The sequence below is a fragment of the Ctenopharyngodon idella genome, chromosome 23, assembly GCF_019924925.1.
Source record: "Ctenopharyngodon idella isolate HZGC_01 chromosome 23, HZGC01, whole genome shotgun sequence".
Taxonomy (NCBI): domain Eukaryota; kingdom Metazoa; phylum Chordata; class Actinopteri; order Cypriniformes; family Xenocyprididae; genus Ctenopharyngodon; species Ctenopharyngodon idella.
Window position 1 is genome coordinate 19,138,360 of NC_067242.1, and position 18,433 is coordinate 19,156,792.

Genomic DNA, 18,433 nt, shown 5'->3' on the forward strand with positions numbered 1-18,433 from the left:
AACAAAGTGAAAACATAAAATAAAAAAAACTAAACAAAACCAAACAGAACAAAATGAAATAAAATAAGAACAAAACAACACACACATACACACACACACACACAGAAAAACAGAACAAATACAAAACAAGCCTGTCCCACGAGCAAAGATGACGGAATTGTAATTTCTGCCAGCCAAACAACTGCCTTTGAAATGAATGGAAATGCTAATGAACTGTTAACACAAAAATTCTAAGTTCAAAGCACACAACAAAACACTCATTATTAAGAGAGAATATTGATTAAAATTGGAATATATACAAATATTGACAAAAAATATATTGTGCAGATCTCAGATAAACAAAGAACAACTGAAACGATAAAACAAAATGATTCACATAAAGTGTTTTACAACTGCCTTTGTAAACTCAATAGTCAGCAGTCATCTGTTCTCTCCATTAAACCTTGTATCCTGGTTTGAGTTTTGGAATAGTTTAACAGCTAATTTGCCCTACAGCCACTAACATCTACTCTGCCTGATGCCACTAAAATCACCTCCTCTCATAAAAGCCCAGCATGTTTTATGGCAAGATAAACTTCACCACTAAGAGTGCAAAAACAGCATGTCACATTTTGGCTAATTAAGTAGGAAAGCATCTCTGTCTAGCTGGGCCTTCCCCCCATAACTGTGTTACTGCCAAAAGCGTTGACTTGGCATGTCAAAGGGTTCAACCAATAGGCCTCCTGCTCAGCCTTGGACAGGTATGTGAACTTTCATTACAAAGCACAGCATATCAAGCTGATGCGACAGACATGCCATCGATTTCCATTAGCCATCTGAGGTAATTATACAGGAATAAGCTGAATGGGCTCCTTAGGGGCTTTTTTGCAAACACTTTCTGAAGTAGCAGCTGTATGATCAATTCCCTAATGTGCTGGAGCGCTTGCTATCTCTGCGTGTGGCGCAGGACTGCATTGGCTCGTCCAATACAAATATAAGCACTACTAACATAATGCAAAGCAGAAGAAACAGATACCTGCATTGTTATTTTCTTTTTAAAGTTAGATTTCGCTGTCAAGAGAATGAAGAGCAGCACAAAAACAATACAAGTCCAAAAAATGATTTAGCTTTGATATCATGAAAAGATACCACGTTAATCTGACGTGGAGACGATCCTTGTCAAAACCAAACCAGACAGACATGCCGCCTGCACGCTACACAGCCCCGGAGACATACGGATGTTGTCAAACCATGGCAACATAAAAGCAGAGGCTGACAAGAGGATTGTTTCTCTTTGTTCAGTTTGAAAAAGACTGAATCATTAAATGATAATCACAAGGACTTTCATTGAGTTTCATTGAGATTTTGGCATTAAACAAGCCTCCAAAACACTGGTAATGGTGTTAAAAGCATATTAAAAATCTACACAAAAATCTACCAAAAATCTACACTTCTGTTTGAATTCTGGAAGATTATTTAATTTTTTGGAAGCTGTTTTTGCTCACTGAGGCAGCATTTATTTGATCAAAAATACAATAAAGTACAATTTAAATAATATTCCTGAGATGGCAAAGCTCATTACTCCAGGTATCATGATCCTTCAGAAATCATTCTAATATGCTGATTTGCTACACAATAATTATTTATTATTATTACCAATGTTGAAAACAGTTGTGCTGCTTTGAATATACAGTATATATATATATATATATATATATATATATATATATATATATATATATATATATATATATATATTATATATATATATATATATATGGAAACCATGTTACATTTTTTTCAGCATTCTTTAATGAATAGAAAGTTCAAATGAATAGCTTTTAAAAAAACAGAGAGACATGAGTGTCTGCATGAGCAAGCTTGATATTGAATGATATTGTCAAAAAAAGGATTAACTATTAAGGATAAAACTATTTTTTATTTGAAAACCGGTATTATTTACAGATTGAGGGCACTGCCATGGGGGCCACCATGGCTCCTGACTATGCCAATTTATATCTGGTCTTTTTGGAGGATAGATATGTCTTCAATAACAATCCTTTTTTTGACAATATCATTCTGTTTAAGAGATACATTGATGACTGTTTTGTTATTTACAAAGGTTCTGCAAGTGATTTTGAAGCTTCTGTTTTATATATGAATTGTTTAAGACCTTCGATTAAGTTCACACATAATGTTGGAATTACAAATATCAATTTCTTGGATACTTGTATATCAATTGTTGACAAACAAATCGTCTCTTCTCTTTATAGAAAAGATACAGCTAAGAACAGTCCTTCATGCTACTAGTGCCCATCCAACTCCTTTAAAACGTGGGTTACCCTATAGTCCATTTTTAAGACTCCATCGTATCTGCTCTAGGAAGGAGGATTTTGATGTTAAAGCCCAGAATCTATATACAGATATACAGAAATCACGTGGATATCCCAATAAGTAGCTTGATACTGCACCTCATAGCAGGCCCGGCGCCAGGATGGCCTAACTGGGGGGGCATTTTAATCCCATGGGGGGGCACCACTATATAGCTATTTTAGTTGTGAAAAATATAATATATAAACGTTAAGCCAAAACAAATTCATTTAATGCTAAACTGAAACAGAAACCGGCGTTATAACATACCTCTCTAATTTGGCACAAATCCAAATGTTTCCATATTCACGATATATTTGGAGGCTAAACTATATTTAAACACTTTTATTGTACACAGACTACTTAAAATGAGCAGTGTAAATTTTTATATATTTGCTGAATGTATGTTATTATGACAATTAACAGGCTGCAATGTAAAGTTACTAAAACTGATGTTGTGTGTGCGCGTGAGGCGCCGGCGCGTTCACTTGAATTTTCTTATAAAAGCGGAAACAACTTAAAATACTCAGACATTTATGGTCACATATATGTAACACCATTCAAATCTGTGAAGGGTTAAATAGGCCTATTATTTTTCTACACTCACAATAAAAACAAAACATTGCTCGTAAAATAAACAATGAGTTTCCTTTCTGTGAACTTCTCAAAAATGAACCGAAACTCATATAGCCTAGTCTACTGTCGGATTTTTTCCCTTTCATTTTGTTAATATGTTAATTATTTAAGTGAAATAAATTTTGTGCATAGACTTAGGCTATTTATTACTTTTTATATGATTTAATCCTATTTTTTTCCGTTCACAGAAGTGCTGCAGGTGCGTGATGATGATGAACCCTCATGTTCTGTTGTTTATTCTGCTATTTGTTCATGTAGGCTAAAACTAAACCCCTGTGATTTTTTTTTTTTTAATAATTCACAGACAGTATCAATTCTAATTTTTTTTTAATTCTAATTTAATAGGCTAATCTTGTCGGTCAATGAAAAGATAATGATCCACAGAACTGCATTACAGTAGCCTAAATTTTCCCGCTGTTTAAACCACGAATATAAAGATTCACAAATTATTTAAATCCGTCTGGGACACAACCTCAGGCCAGGAGTCTCACGCTCATCGAGGCCAATAAACACAGCTATTGTTGAAAACATAATTTACATTAGGCCTACTTTTAAGAATAATGTTGGAAAAGTGATAATAATGTGCCTCTTTTGCCCACTTTCATTTATCAGTTTTATTTTGATAAATAGGCCTATGACAATATGCTATAGCATTAATGTTACATGAATAGAGTTTAAAGCATGATTTTGTGAGCATTAGCAGAACTGAATGTGTCAGAATATACATGAAACGCATAGATTAACTGTCGTCGTCATCAGAGCTCGTGCAGCCGCCCTGGAGAAACTGCGACGACTGTTCGTGAATCGCTCCTGCAGTAGGCCTACTTTGATGGCACACTGCTTAAGTCAGAAACTGATACAGTCGAGCACACACCTTATGATTAGCTGTGCACAGGCGGTGCAATGCTCCGCCAATTAATTATCTTATTTAAATAATTCACGTATAGGCTACGTTTAAGAAAACTGGGGGGGGCACAAATTCTTTCTGGGGGCCCCCCTTTGCCCCCCCGTAGCGCTGGGCCTGCCTCATAGAAGAGGCGGAGATAGAGACAAGAAATTGTTGCAAAGGGAGGCCTTTTGAATTTTTGAACTTAAATCTTTATTTCCCGATGGCATGAATGAAGAACTTGAACTTTCTTGTTTTCTGTAATTGTCTTCTTGTTTGTGCCACGTTTGTTACTTTTTAGACTCTCTTGCAGTGACACTTGTGATAATTGATTGATATTGGTGTTAATTGATGATTGTGACAATTGGATTCAGCTAATGGCTTTGAATTGCTTGTCTTTCTAGAAAGAGGGTGATTGTTTGTTGCATATTGAGCACTGAGGATAGCAATCTGCTGAAACGTCTGCTCATGCTCTTCTGTTTTTAACTCACTTGCACTTTGCACTTTATTGCACCATGCAATTTATAAAATAAATTTTGTATTTTCTAGAACTCTTCAGTCTTTTTGGATTCAGTGTATGGTCAGCCATTTTTTTTTTTTCTGTTTTGCTCTTTACAGATATTTTACAGATATATTACAGATATTTTGTTCTTTTAAACACATGGGATTTTTTTATTCACAAATGTTTTATATGATTTTCCAATTTTGTGCATAAGATAAATTCGCAACTTTGGATGGAAACAAACTTAATGAAGCCAAACAAAACATGCTAGATTATTACAAAGGGAAGGTATTAGCTTTGGTTGTAATTTGCCTTGTGTGGTGTGATTTTGTGAAATATGAGAAGTATTTCTGTCAGTAGTACAGAGCGTTGACAAGGGCTAGCATTGCCCATGTGTATTTCAGAACAGCTTGTTTGGGAGACAGTACTGAAGGATTGTTGGTGAGGATTGAGGAAGCTGACAGCACATTGGGAGCATTTTGAGAAGCAGGTTCCACAGTGTGAGCTGTGGTGACACGACTGCTGATTGTTTCGCTACAGTGCTCTTGTCACAGAGCGCTGATGACGCCCATCTCCCTGACACATCCATGAGCCGACTTTGGTCTACCCTCAATGTCGTTGCCACAAACACTTCAAAAAGAAATGTTTGGCAGTAAAGTTTATAGAGAAAGCCTGAAAATACAATCGAATTGTGTATCTTTCCCCTTATGAATAAACTAAATGAGCATTACCATATATGAGTGAGAGTCTCTGGGTGCTTTCACACTGGCAGTTTAGTTCTAGTTTAGTAATGAAAAAATGGTAATGTGAAAACTGTCATGCGGACCCGGGAGCACACCTGAGACTGCCTTTAAATTAAGTTCGGTTACACTGGAACTGTGGCACGATTTGCATGAATGAATGTGCATGAATGTGAAAGCAAGTCAAGGCTCGGGTATGCACTTGTTCAGGAATAAAAGTAACCTGTGCATGCATTTTATTATTATTATTTACCTTGGATAGGAGCGAGAGTGAGTGTGCCGTGTCATTGTGCAATCAGAGCAGCAAATGAATGGCTCACAATCCGCTGTGTCCTCAAAAGACTCCATTTGCAAGCAGCAGAAAGCCGGCTTCATGTGACACACATACAGTAAACCCAAGTGTCATTCACTCTGCTGTGCATTATAGCACCAAATTAATAAAAAAAAACACATATATTGACCCGCGTTCCATCATACACACGGTTGTGATGGTGTAAGATGAATGCAAATGCACCATGGTTCGATAGATTAAGCAAGTGTGAAACCAGACTAACACTGCGGGGGAACTATCGGCAAAGTCCCTTTTAAGGAAAGTCTGTTCACTCGGCAGCCATATTTGCAGCGCCTCTAGGCAGCTATTTCGGCATCCAAGACGAAGTCCTATCTATTTGAATGGGGGAATCCTGCAATCTCAAAAACCACTTGACGAACTCACAATTACATAACATATTTACAAATCAGCAACAAAATCTGACATTAACTGTCCCATAAATGTTGTTTCTTAAGCTCAAATAGCATTGAAAAAGCTTATTTTTCAGCTAGACAAGCCAATGCGCATGTGCAGTCATAAGCGCAAGTCTCAGGTTTCTATGGGAACCGGAGCTTCTAATGGCTGATGCAATGACTTTACCAATCAGCGATTGGCTCTTTTACTTAGAAGGCGGGACGTATTCCGACATATTGCGCGTTGCAGCAAAGTCCCTTTCATGGAAAGTCTGTTCACTCTGCGGCCATATTTGCAACACCTCCGAGCAGCTATTTCGGGCATCCAAGACCAAGTCCTATCTATTTGAATGGAGGAATCCTGAAATCTGCTTCCCATTCCATAATTAAATAACATATTTCAAATAAGCAACAAAATCTGACATGAACTGTCCAATAAACGTTGTTTCTTATATGCTTAAATAGCGTTAAGAAACTTTTTTTCAGGATTGACCAGCCAAAGTGCATGTTCAGTCCTACGCGTGAGTCTCAGGTTTCTATGGGAATTGGAGCTTCTAACGTCAGCTGCAGGGACGCAATGACTTTACCAATCAGCGATTGGCTCTTTTACTTAGAAGGCGGGGCATATTCCGCCATATTGCGCGTTGCAGTTTCTCCCATTCACGAGTAATAGGAGTTAACCGTCTTTCTATATCATTGCCTTTGTTATCGCACACAGACTCGGAACACAGCAAACGTGCCCAGTGTACAAGCCATCTCTGTCATGTTCTACACTTCCAGGAATTAGCAAATAGATGAGGTGTATGAATGCATAATTACATACAGTACTACTTTCAGCTGTTTTTATCCATTCAATTAAATTGAAAAGGGTCCAAAAAAATCACTGGACTCCCATGTGAAAAAATAAGTGTACTTAATTATATTAAATGTGCACATGCAGTGAACTTCAAATCTTAAAATTTATTTTAAAAATGGTATAATACAGATAATATAAGCATAATATAATAATACTGTAATAAAAGGTCATGTGGTCAAGTGTACTTTGTAGTAATGTCAAATTAAAAGTTTTATTTTAAAATAATTGTTTTAATAATCTTTTACACCTGTTTTGATGTGACATACTAAAGCACATGTAACGTACTTAATTGTAATAATTTTAACTGTACTGTGTTATTCAATATTACACTTTTAATATATTTTAAATGAACAGAATTACAAAAAACTGCATCATTACAAATATGTAATGACAAATACATTTAAAAACATGACATTCAAGTTTCAATAGAAATGACATTTAAAGTATATTTCAGTTTATCATAAATGCTTCTCAGTATATTCGGCTGTACAGTTTAACCATATTTCAAAGACAATAGAAGTAATTATGAAATTACATATAAAGATGTATTTAATTGCCTTAATTGTACTCTAAATGTCTTTAATATAAGTTAATACATTTCAATTTAATTGCAATTAACATGCAATTAACATGCAATTAAGTGTCCAAAAATATTATATTTGCTTTTATGAGTAATTCTTTAGAGTATTATTTACATAATAAGTACTCTTTTTATAATTTTAAACTAAGAGTCTCACTTTACCAGTTTTCGCCCAACCAGGTGAGCAATTTTTCACATTGGCAAATTGAGATCTGTGATTTTTATTTTTATTTTTTATTATTTATTTATTTTATTTTTTTAAACAAAGATCTTCCCTTACTCAAGCAAGAACATTATGTATAGTGGCTACATTTAAATTGTGTTTGAACCAGGATCACTATGACTGTAGTGTAATTTGTTCTTCAGCGTTTTCCTCCAGCATCTTTCATGTACTTCTAAAAGCCTGGCCATGAAACTGTTTTGAACTCATTTGCATTGGCTGGAAGGCTGTCTTGAATATTTTAGTCATACTCATGTTCTCTCTCTTTATCATGCACACAACACATTTTTGTCTTTTATCCATGCCTTCAATATGAAGATTTCACACCTTCACAGTTTGCAGTGCTGTCAAGGAAATTTAATGATTTGCTATTACCCTTAATTAATTCTGGAGACAAAACATCATCTAGTTGCAGGTTGTTGTATTCAGGATCTAAACCTCTTCCACAGAAATATCTCTAAATATGGTTGTATGTTAAAATATTGTTTGTTTACACACTCTGTGTTATCCGCGGATTAAAGAAACATCTGGACTGTTACCCTCAGGAGTTTTGTTAGAAGGTTGTTGTTTGTTGCTGCTTCTCAGAGGACAGCTGTAACGTTCTCTAGGTTGTACGGCACTTGTGTATTATCATTACAAACACCCAAACTATTGACTAATTAAATGAGCCCCCAATGTGACAACAATTCAACTAAAATTGATCTATATCTCAATTCACAACATCGCAACATTCATTCATGTCACCAAATATCACTAACTCTCACTGAAAAAGACTGACAAAATGGGAGCGATTTTATGGGGCAGCGATTTTATATTTTAAAATAAATTAAGATTCAGCCTTTGTGAGCATAAGAACCTTCTTAAAAACATTTAAAAAATAATCTTAACAAACCCGAACTTTTAAATAGTAGTGGATATACCCATAAAATGCCCACCTGTTGTACACTGTAAAAAGTAATACGCTCTATCTACTCAATAAAATTGTGGCAACAGATTACAAGCAATATCATTAATTAAATTCAACATATAAGAATTAAGTTAGAATTAATCAAATTAATTCCTTAAAAGTCAACCATTTAAATTATGTAAAATTAGCAAACACCTTTACAAAAAACACAAACTGACATAAAAAGCAAAGAGTCAAACTGCCCAACACTGATCACCATAATGGTGACCAAACATTTTCAATAAAATCAACATCAACATCTAAACCTCTGTTAATTCTTGTGTTTCTCTTTCCTTCAGTGATTCTGCTTGTTATCATCAGGTGTCTTCAATGATGGCAATAAAGAGTTGTTAATTCATCTTTGATGTCTGTCTGTTATTCAGATATTTTTCTTTAAATTTTACTCAAATTTTACTCGTTTTAAATGGTTGACATTTAAGGAATTAATTTGATTAATTCTAACTCAATTCTATTTGTTGAATTTAATTAATGATATTGCTTGTAATCTGTTGCCAAAATCTTATGGAGTAGATGTAGCGTATTACTTTTTACAGCGTACAATACAACGGGCTACAATGCTAACACACCATAGTAGAAAACTGACAGCTTACCTGCTACAATTACAAACAGCCATCCCTGGCTATGCTACACAGACCCTTTCGACCGGCGAATCCGACTGTTGACAGCAGTGCAGGTGAGATAGGTCTACAGTAGAGGTGTTGCACTTTCTTCCTAAGTTGAATACGGAAGGCGGTCTGGCGGAAGCTAGATATTTTACTTTATAAATTGTTAAATATGGATTTACACAAATGCATCGCTTCGCTTCAGAATGCCTTTATTAACCCCCCAGAGCCATGTGGAGTACGTTTATGATGGATGGATGCACTTTCTTCAGCTCATACTCGTTGGTCCCGTTCACTGCCATTATAAAGCTCAGATGCATCAGGATATTTATTAATATAACTCCGATTGTGTTCATCAGAAAGAAGAAAGTCATATACACCTAGGATGGCTTGAGGGAGAGTAAAGCTTAATTTTCATTTGAAAGTGAACTAATCCTTTAATATCGATCTAGCTTATGCAATATACAGCCAATGTCTCATACCAGTCACCGAGCGAACGCACAGAGTAATGTTATAACAACTTTCAACACTTTTCATGTAAAACAGTGCTGCGTTACCCCACAATTTTAATTCATCAAATAAAGTGACCTGTATGACCTGTTGTAAACAAACAACAAAGTGAAAGGAGAGGCAGCAGCTGAATGCAGCATATAAGCATAGTAAAAACAGCGGTTGTACTTTATTTTACAGTACACGCACTTACGTGTACTTACCGTGTACTTACCTAAGAAAGTACTACATGAGGTTAAGGTTAGGTTTAGGGGTTAGTTATTACCCAGTTATTATAATAAGTACATGGGGAACAGGACTATACAGTAAAATAAAGTCCCAGGCTCTCTGCCCTGCCCTGCTTCATACCACAATAAAGTTAACAAAACTTAACTTATCCATGAATATGATTTCTGCCTGTCAGATTGCTTTCCATTGGCTGTGAATGTGAAGACGGCAACTCCCATGATTCCATGCTCATTCACGGCATCATCAAGCTACAGCTTTGTTATTGTTTTGAATTAGAGACCGCTAGCGGCGAAGCTTACATACTGTCTCTTTAATAATAAGTAATAAATAATTACAAAATAATTTATTAAAAAATACTATTTCTGGAGATATTTCACACAGTATTTTCGAACTGAATTTTGTTGTGACCTTCTTTCCTTATTAAAATGTTACCCACAGTGGTAGTGACAGTCGTTAAATCATGGTATATAGTGGCTGTTATCTGTTCAGGACAACTCTTGAGCGAGGTTAAAAGAACATTACCTCTCAAGGTGCATAACTGCAAGACATTCATCATGCTAATATAAAACCTCACTGATCATCCAGCATGGAGACAGGGCTGAGGGTCTCAGAGTGTGATAGAATCAATCACCATCATAGCCGAGATGTTTCCTCATTATGCACGGGGTGCTCCAACACCACAGAGCATTATAAAAAATAACATCCCACAAGTACCACAACATTCCCATATTCTGCCCTGAAACTGATCTTTTATATTTATCTAGGACCACACTCCCTTACCAGAGAACTAATCACAGAGAACAGCAAAATGGTCTCGATAAATGGACAACTTCCTCAATCTTCCAACCTAATCGAGGCATATCAGCCAATGCTGCATTTTAATGCTTTTCATGGGGAAAAAAATAACATAAATCAAAATGTGTTCACGATTATTACAATCTGTAATGGTAGGAAAACCATTAGCGAGAGATGAGCGCTGCTCTGCAGGAGCTGAGAATGATAAATTAGGATTGTTTGGATGAAATGTGACAGCATCCTCAAAATCTATATTTCTTGCTTTGGAAAATTGTTGAATATTCTGAAATGTATCAGATGGAAATTAAACTACTATAATAACAACAACAACAATAGTAATAACAATAATAATAGTATTAGTTATAAAAATATATTTAATTATTATTGTTAATTATGAATAAGAATAAACAAATCTATTATAAATCTATTTTTCTAAATAAATGTATGTACAGCAAACAGGAAATTGGTACCAGAGCATAGTTTTTAGTTCCTGTGCTTGCAACAAATTATTGTTGTTAATATTATTATTAAGCAAAAATGTCAATTATTACTTATTTAAAATAATTTATCATTGTTATTTTAATAAATAAAATACTACTTCTATGCTATTGAATAATTGAATATTAACTATAGTTTCTATGGATTCTTCTCTGCTTCCTTCACCGCTGTTGAGGAGTATCCTCCACTGTAAATGATCTAATCACATGATGCAGTATGAAGGACCATCGCCATGACAACAACTGTCACTTATTTGGTCACAGATATGTCAGGCTTCTACATACTGTACAATAAGGACCTGGCGAATAAATGGTTTTCACTACAACCATTTTCTCCTCAATTTGTTCAGTGAACATAATAACGATCACACTCAGAATAAACAGGGCAGACATACTGAGCAGACTGTTCACATACTCTTCTACCATAAACACTGCTTATTTGAGCATCAAATCTCTCCACATCAGCTGTACTAAAAGTGGAATTATTATACAAACATGATTTGTTTATTCAACGTGTGATGCTGATGTTTCTCAGGCTTGGCATAGCAAAAAATCTGACCCATAAAACAGTAGTGCTGGGACATTTTCCATAACGCACTGGCTCAGCTAATGCACACAAATCAGCTCTGAGCCCTAAAACCTCACTCATAACACTAGTAAACACCACAATGTGAGCAGAGGGAATAGTGTGTTCACACTAGGCCACCAAACCACAAAGCTAGCCATCAATGCATGGCTCTGAATAATGAACGACTGCTAACGGGAATCTGAAGCGAATAAAGACACAACAGGAGCATTTCTGACTCATTCTGAGTGTTCCAGCTGACCACAGCATCAATAAATCTGACATGCCCACCAACACTTCCATTAAATTCCTCATTGGCAGCAGAGGGAAAAAAAAGATCTACGGCAACACGAGCTCACACATAACAAGGGTGCAATCTCCAGAGTAGCTGGAATCCAGGATATGCTGTGTGTCCCTGCACTCACACAGATCAATGAGCACTTGCCGTAGGCGCAAACCTTTGCACCAAAACAACAGGAAAAAGAACCTACGCAACAATTGTTCTATAAACTCTGGTGGCAAGTTGCTCTTGGGTGAAACCTTCTTCAAAACAGTAATGAAAAACTAACAATCTACAGAGCAAATCATATTCATATCATACCTGTTCGGTCCTATAATATTTAAAGTAAAAATAAAAGTCAAAATTTTTATACAAATGTTCTACCTACCAAAAATCAATCAATCAAATCAACCAACCAACCAACCAACCAACCAATTAATCAATCAATCAATCAATCAATCAATCAATCAATCAAAAAAATGATGGGTTGTTTCAAACCATGTTTGGGTCAAACATGGACAAACCCAACTGTTGGTTTAATTTTTTAAACCCAACCATCGGTTTAAATTTTAAAACTTTAAATTTTAAATCAATCAATCAATCAATCAATCAATCAACCAACCAACCAATCAATCAATCAAAAAAAATGATGGGTTGTTTCAAACCATGTTTGGGTCAAACATGGACAAACCCAACTGTTGGTTTAATTTTTTAAACCCAACCATCGGTTTAAATTTTAAAACTTTACATTTTAAATCAATCAATCAATCAATCAATCAATCAATCAAATCAACCAATTAATCAATCAATCAATCAATCAATCAATCAATCAAAAAAAAATGATGGGTTGTTTCAAACCATGTTTGGGTCAAACATGGACAAACCCAACTGTTGGTTTAATTTTTTTAACCCAACTATAGGTTTAAATTTTAAAACCTAACAGTTGGGTTTGTCTGTCCATCCGTCCAACCAACCAATTTACATACAGAATGTAATATCTATATAAATCTATACCCTGAATATTCTTTTAATTACCTGTTTAGTGATGTCACAGTTGACAGTGTGATTACTGGGCAAATAAGCTTGAGACCGCAATCCCCTAAAGCACTGGAAGCATTGGAAGTGGAAAGCCCAGGTGATCTACTGACAGTGCACACAGCCATGTTAAGCGCAAAATGGGTGAAGACATGCTATTTTTCAGCGTTAAATAATCCCACAAATACTAGTAAATTGACCGCAAACTGTAGTAAATCATGTTGCGTGATCTATTTAAATACTCTCCCCCTCATAAATTTAGTGTCTTAAAGGGAAACTCCTACAAATGCATGTGTCCACGCCTTTTCATCACCAATTTTTCACTGCTTGTCTTTAGTAAATCCTGACAGCCAAAAAAGGGTTTGCGCTGGTGCAAGCGGTTAGTAAATATGCACCTAAGTATATTAATCCTTATTATTACTACATTCATTTACACTCCATCTAGCCATTTTTGAATGCAAGAATGCATCCTGCATTTTCACACAGTCGCCTTTAGCTTGGGGTGTGAAGGCTTTATTTTCCGTAAAGCTGCTTTGGAACAATATGTATTGTGAAAAGCTCTATATAAATAAAACTGCCTCGATTTGACAAGGGGTCTCGCTATTGCAATCCATATAATGCACATTACACCAACTACATATCTGCATCTCCAGGCCTGAGCGGAGCAGTAAGCGTGAAGTCTTTTCAGTCAGCAAACTCACTGGATTTTCACAATTTGCCCGGAGCAAAGAAACCCTCCGCGTATTTATGAGAACTCCTATGACCAACAACAGGAGGCCAAGTGAACTTAAGAAACAAACATAAAAGAAATGCCTAAATATGATTCTAAAATGGATTAGACAGAAATGGGAGTTCACATTAAATAGGCTTTTAAACCCTTCTGGAACGAAGTCAACATAGTGATGTTTTTCGTTTCTAAATTGGCATATGAATACAACGGCTCTCAATCACATGAAACAACCTTCATGACGGATTGCACTCAATGTCTGTTATCAGTGCAGAGCAAAATTAATTTTTTTGTCAGCCACATGCAAATTAAATAATTGTTGGAAAGTCTCACACATTTTAAAAAAAGTAAAATTCATATTAATCAAGCTTCAGCCAGCATGAGGCCTACAGTAATTAAAGCCCATTAGACCTTACAAAAGGGTCTGTGGTCAGCAAGACTTTTAAAAAGAAATTTATACTTTTATTCAGGAAGGATGCATTAAATTGATAAAACACGAGAGTAAAGACATTAAGAATGCTATAAAATATTCTATTTCAAATAAATGCTGTTCTTTTGAACTTTCTATTTATCAAAGAATTCTAAAAAAGTACCATGGTTTCCCCAAAAATATTAAGCAGCACAACTGTTTATAACATTGACAATAATCTGAATGTCTTGAGCAGCAAATCAGCATATTAGAATGATTTCTGAAGGATCATGTGACACTGAAGACTGGAGTAATGATTCAGCTTTGCCATCACAGGAATAAATTACATTATATTATTTCACTTTGTAATAATATTTCACAATATTGTTGTTTTTACGTCAATGTGTAGGCGGGTTTTAGCATATCATTAACTCACCGCACAAGGGAGTCTCAAAAGAAGGTTATCCCGGTATATTTATTAAAAAAAAAAAAAAAAAAAAGGGTAGATTTAGCAATATGGTGGGCGTGATGTTATGATGAACTATATGCCTTTCTCCACTGACGTTATGAGCATTTGTAAAGATACTGATTGTTAGAAGGCAGCTGTCTGACTCTGACTCGTGAATGTGAACATGGTTTGTGTAACATTAGCAACACATTATAGCTGTTTGATAACGTAGTCAAGCAAAACGCTAATCATATTAATTACCGTTATGTGTCCGACGTTGTAAAAAGCGATACCATTGTGCAGCGTTTACCTCAGTAAGCTGGCCAAGTGGATCTCTGAGCTCATGCAAGTGAGTGGAGCGAGGCTAATCATCATATTCATAGATCCGTGTATATTAAATAAGGCAAGGGTGTAGAGTTACATTTAAGCTATTTTAAGGCATTAAGATTTTTTTTTTCCACAGGAAAAATGTTTTAAACGTCATTTTGTCGATCAAATATGAGTTTTAAGGGATAAAACTGAATTATATTTAATTAAAAAGTATTTAATTAATTCCATTTTTTTTTAAAAATCAGTTTAAAATAATGATTCAATGACTCGCTTATAAAGACCACTTGTTTCATTACTGGATGAATTTGCATGTTTGAATGGGAATGATTCAATGACAAATATATTTTTTTACAGTCATTTGTTGCCACAGTTTTGCTGTGATCGTACTTGTCAAAGGTTTAACAGACATAGCCGAATCGTTATTTAGGAATAAGATTATGCTTGTTTGATTCGAGATTGTGATCTTTAAATGATTAATCATGCAGCTCTACAATCTGCACAGAGGTTAAAAAACAAACCAAATGGGAACAATGGGATCAAAACCCATTGTCAGACCTAACTAAACATGAGTGCACTCTAGGTTAAGGTCCAAACTCTGGTCAAAAACTACAATTTGCAATGCATTGAGGGGCTTGTGTGCCATAACCAAACTATTGAGTTATTTTAGATATATTTCAGTAATGTGTTAAGTTACTAAATGAGCAGTATAAGGAAGTGCCTTAGTTTAAATGGCAGCGCAGAGCTGTGTCACACAGCGAAGGCTGCGGCCTCGTTAGCATGTGACCCCGGTTTGGGATGACAGAGAATTAATTGTAGCAACAAGGTCCCGCCAGATCGGAGTTAAATGTTAATCAGGGGGGCGAGAACACCGCCAAGTTGCTGCAAAATGCCACTGGGAGTTTTCAGCTGCATGTTAATAAAATGATGTGATTAAAATCACACTCTGTGGGCTAAAAAGGCTGCACTAATTCATTCAAGCATAGCTAGTTATTTATTGTGTCTTTTTTGGGGGCTGCTGAAATAAAAGATGTTGAAGAGGCTGATTTCATCCAGGTCTCAGCTGGTCAGTCATTAGAGACGCCATTTATGTTAAAAACAGCAGCGGATTTAATTCGAAAGATCACAGAAAGTTCAAATAGTAATCTGCTTCCTGATTTTGTGTACACAGTAACAGGAAGTATCATTTTATCTGTAAATGTTATAAATGGCTTTCTGAGCACATTTTAATCATTTATACATTATTAATTTTGCATCTCAGACGATTTTATAATTATACATCTTTACACCTCTTTTTAGAAGCCCCAGAAGAGTCTCTTAATGCTTAGTAATGCTTAATGATAAGTAATACTGCATCCATCTTCTAGTCTCAGCTGACCAATATCTAAAAATTTTATTTGTTAATTAATATGGATGTGGTTCAATGACTATGAAATGAGAACAGAAATTAATTTCACTAGTCTGCCATCTACTGGAAAGACGCAATGTTGTCGTCTTTTGGGTAAAGTAAGTCAGGCTGTTCAGAATTAGTAGCTCACTACTTGCAGTATACACTGCATAGTGCCTACCAATTAAAAATAAAAATAATAATAAAATAGGCATTGATAAGTAGGCATTTGTTCCACAATTAATGTTTAATGCTATTTAATTCATATCATAATCTTGGTACACTCTAAAAACAAAAAACAAATGCTGAGTTAAAGTTGGGTTGAAAATGGACAAACCCAGCAATTGGTTAAATGTTTGCCCAACCTGCTGGGTAGTTTTATTAAACACAACTATTGTTTAAAAATTACTGTATGTTGAAAAATTACGGTATGTTAAAGTTGGAAATTAACATTTATTATTATGTTTAATAAATGAACGTTTATTAATGTTTAATGAATCATAATTAGACAATAAACATTTATTAAATTGCTTAATAAATGTTCACCTTTTGATTATTATTGTTGCCTCTAGTAATTATGTGTCTGATTTTTAATTTCCAACCTATTTTGGGTTCATTTTAAGCCAGCCGAGCAATATAGTAATTTTTTAAAAATAGTTGGGTTAAACAAAACTACCCAGCACGTTGAGCTAACATTTAACCCAACTACTGGGTTAAAACAACCCAATTGCTGGGTTTGTCCATTTTCAACCCAACTTGAGTTTTTTAGAGTGTACTAAAAATAGTTTTAAATTTTGAAACCAATTTTGTGTGATAATGTCTTCACATTTGGCTGATCAAATAGGTATACTGGGTATAAATATATATTTTGCAGAACGTTTGAATACTGCGCACAATATATTTCTTACATACTGCAGTACTGATAAGAGTGTGCTATTCTGAACAGCCATAGTCATTTAATCTGACCTTTAAATTATTTTAGATTATTTCTAATTCAGTTGTGCAATGATTAACTACAAGCGCATCTCTAAATAGAAAAAAATCCCTGTAATCACACTGAAGGAATATCCAGCATTCATGAATGAATCACATTTTAGCAACCACTACTATCATTTACTCAATATTACCCATCCTGGTCTCTCTAAATCAAATGCACCCTATTACTATTTCATATTGTGTTGTAGGCCATTTATACAGTATAGTGTTCACTTGCCTTTGCTAACTAATTATTATTTGTGCCTCATTTATAGATTAACAGATCTAGCTGGTGTTTTATGACTTTTAAAAACTATATTTCCAGATCAATAAAGTGTTTTTACTACACTAAAATGTGCCTCAGGGCGAGCTTATAATAGCTGCATTGCACTGTTGTTCATCTACTGCGGTACAATAAACCATTGAAATATTGGGGCAACATAAGGGGTATTAACCTTCAGGCAAACCTTTAATACAGCCTCAGTCATGACAAGAAGCCAATTCATTTGAGCCTAGAGGGAATGGATTTGGATCAGAGTCACGACACGGAATATGTTGAAAAAAAAAAAGTAGTTTTCAAGGTTAGCTTGACCTCTGAGGAAAAAATACAGCACTAGGCAATCTTATTACAGCACTATCCAGTTTTTTTTTACACCAGTCTCTTCTGCCAGACATATAACATCGGCACCTCTGATTACTGACCTAAGCAAAACTTTATTCTGACTCTGGAATTGTGTCAAAATGCCTGCAATAAAGAGCAATGTCATGATTATATACCTCACTCGAATGCAATTGTCATATGCTAGGAATGCTGAGACTGCACAATAACAATATTATGCAGTATGCAACCATTTCCTGGGACTTTTGCTGCCAAATGAACATTGCTAAGCTATATAAGTCACAGCATGTTTTCATTTTATGAAGTCAAAATATTGTTCACGGAGTCACGCGCTAAAATTCCATTACATGCACTTACTGTCCTCGGTGTTATGGCATGATACATCTTCAAGTCAAGCACTTCAACAGACATTTTATGGACTATTAAATTTGCATAAACCAATACAGCGAAGATTTAAAGTGTAACTTGACGTTATGACAAAAGAACATAATCTACCTCTAGGGCAGAGAAATGTCTATTGCCTATGAATAATATAGTGAAATCAACCGCCCGCCGTACAAGAATTCTGTT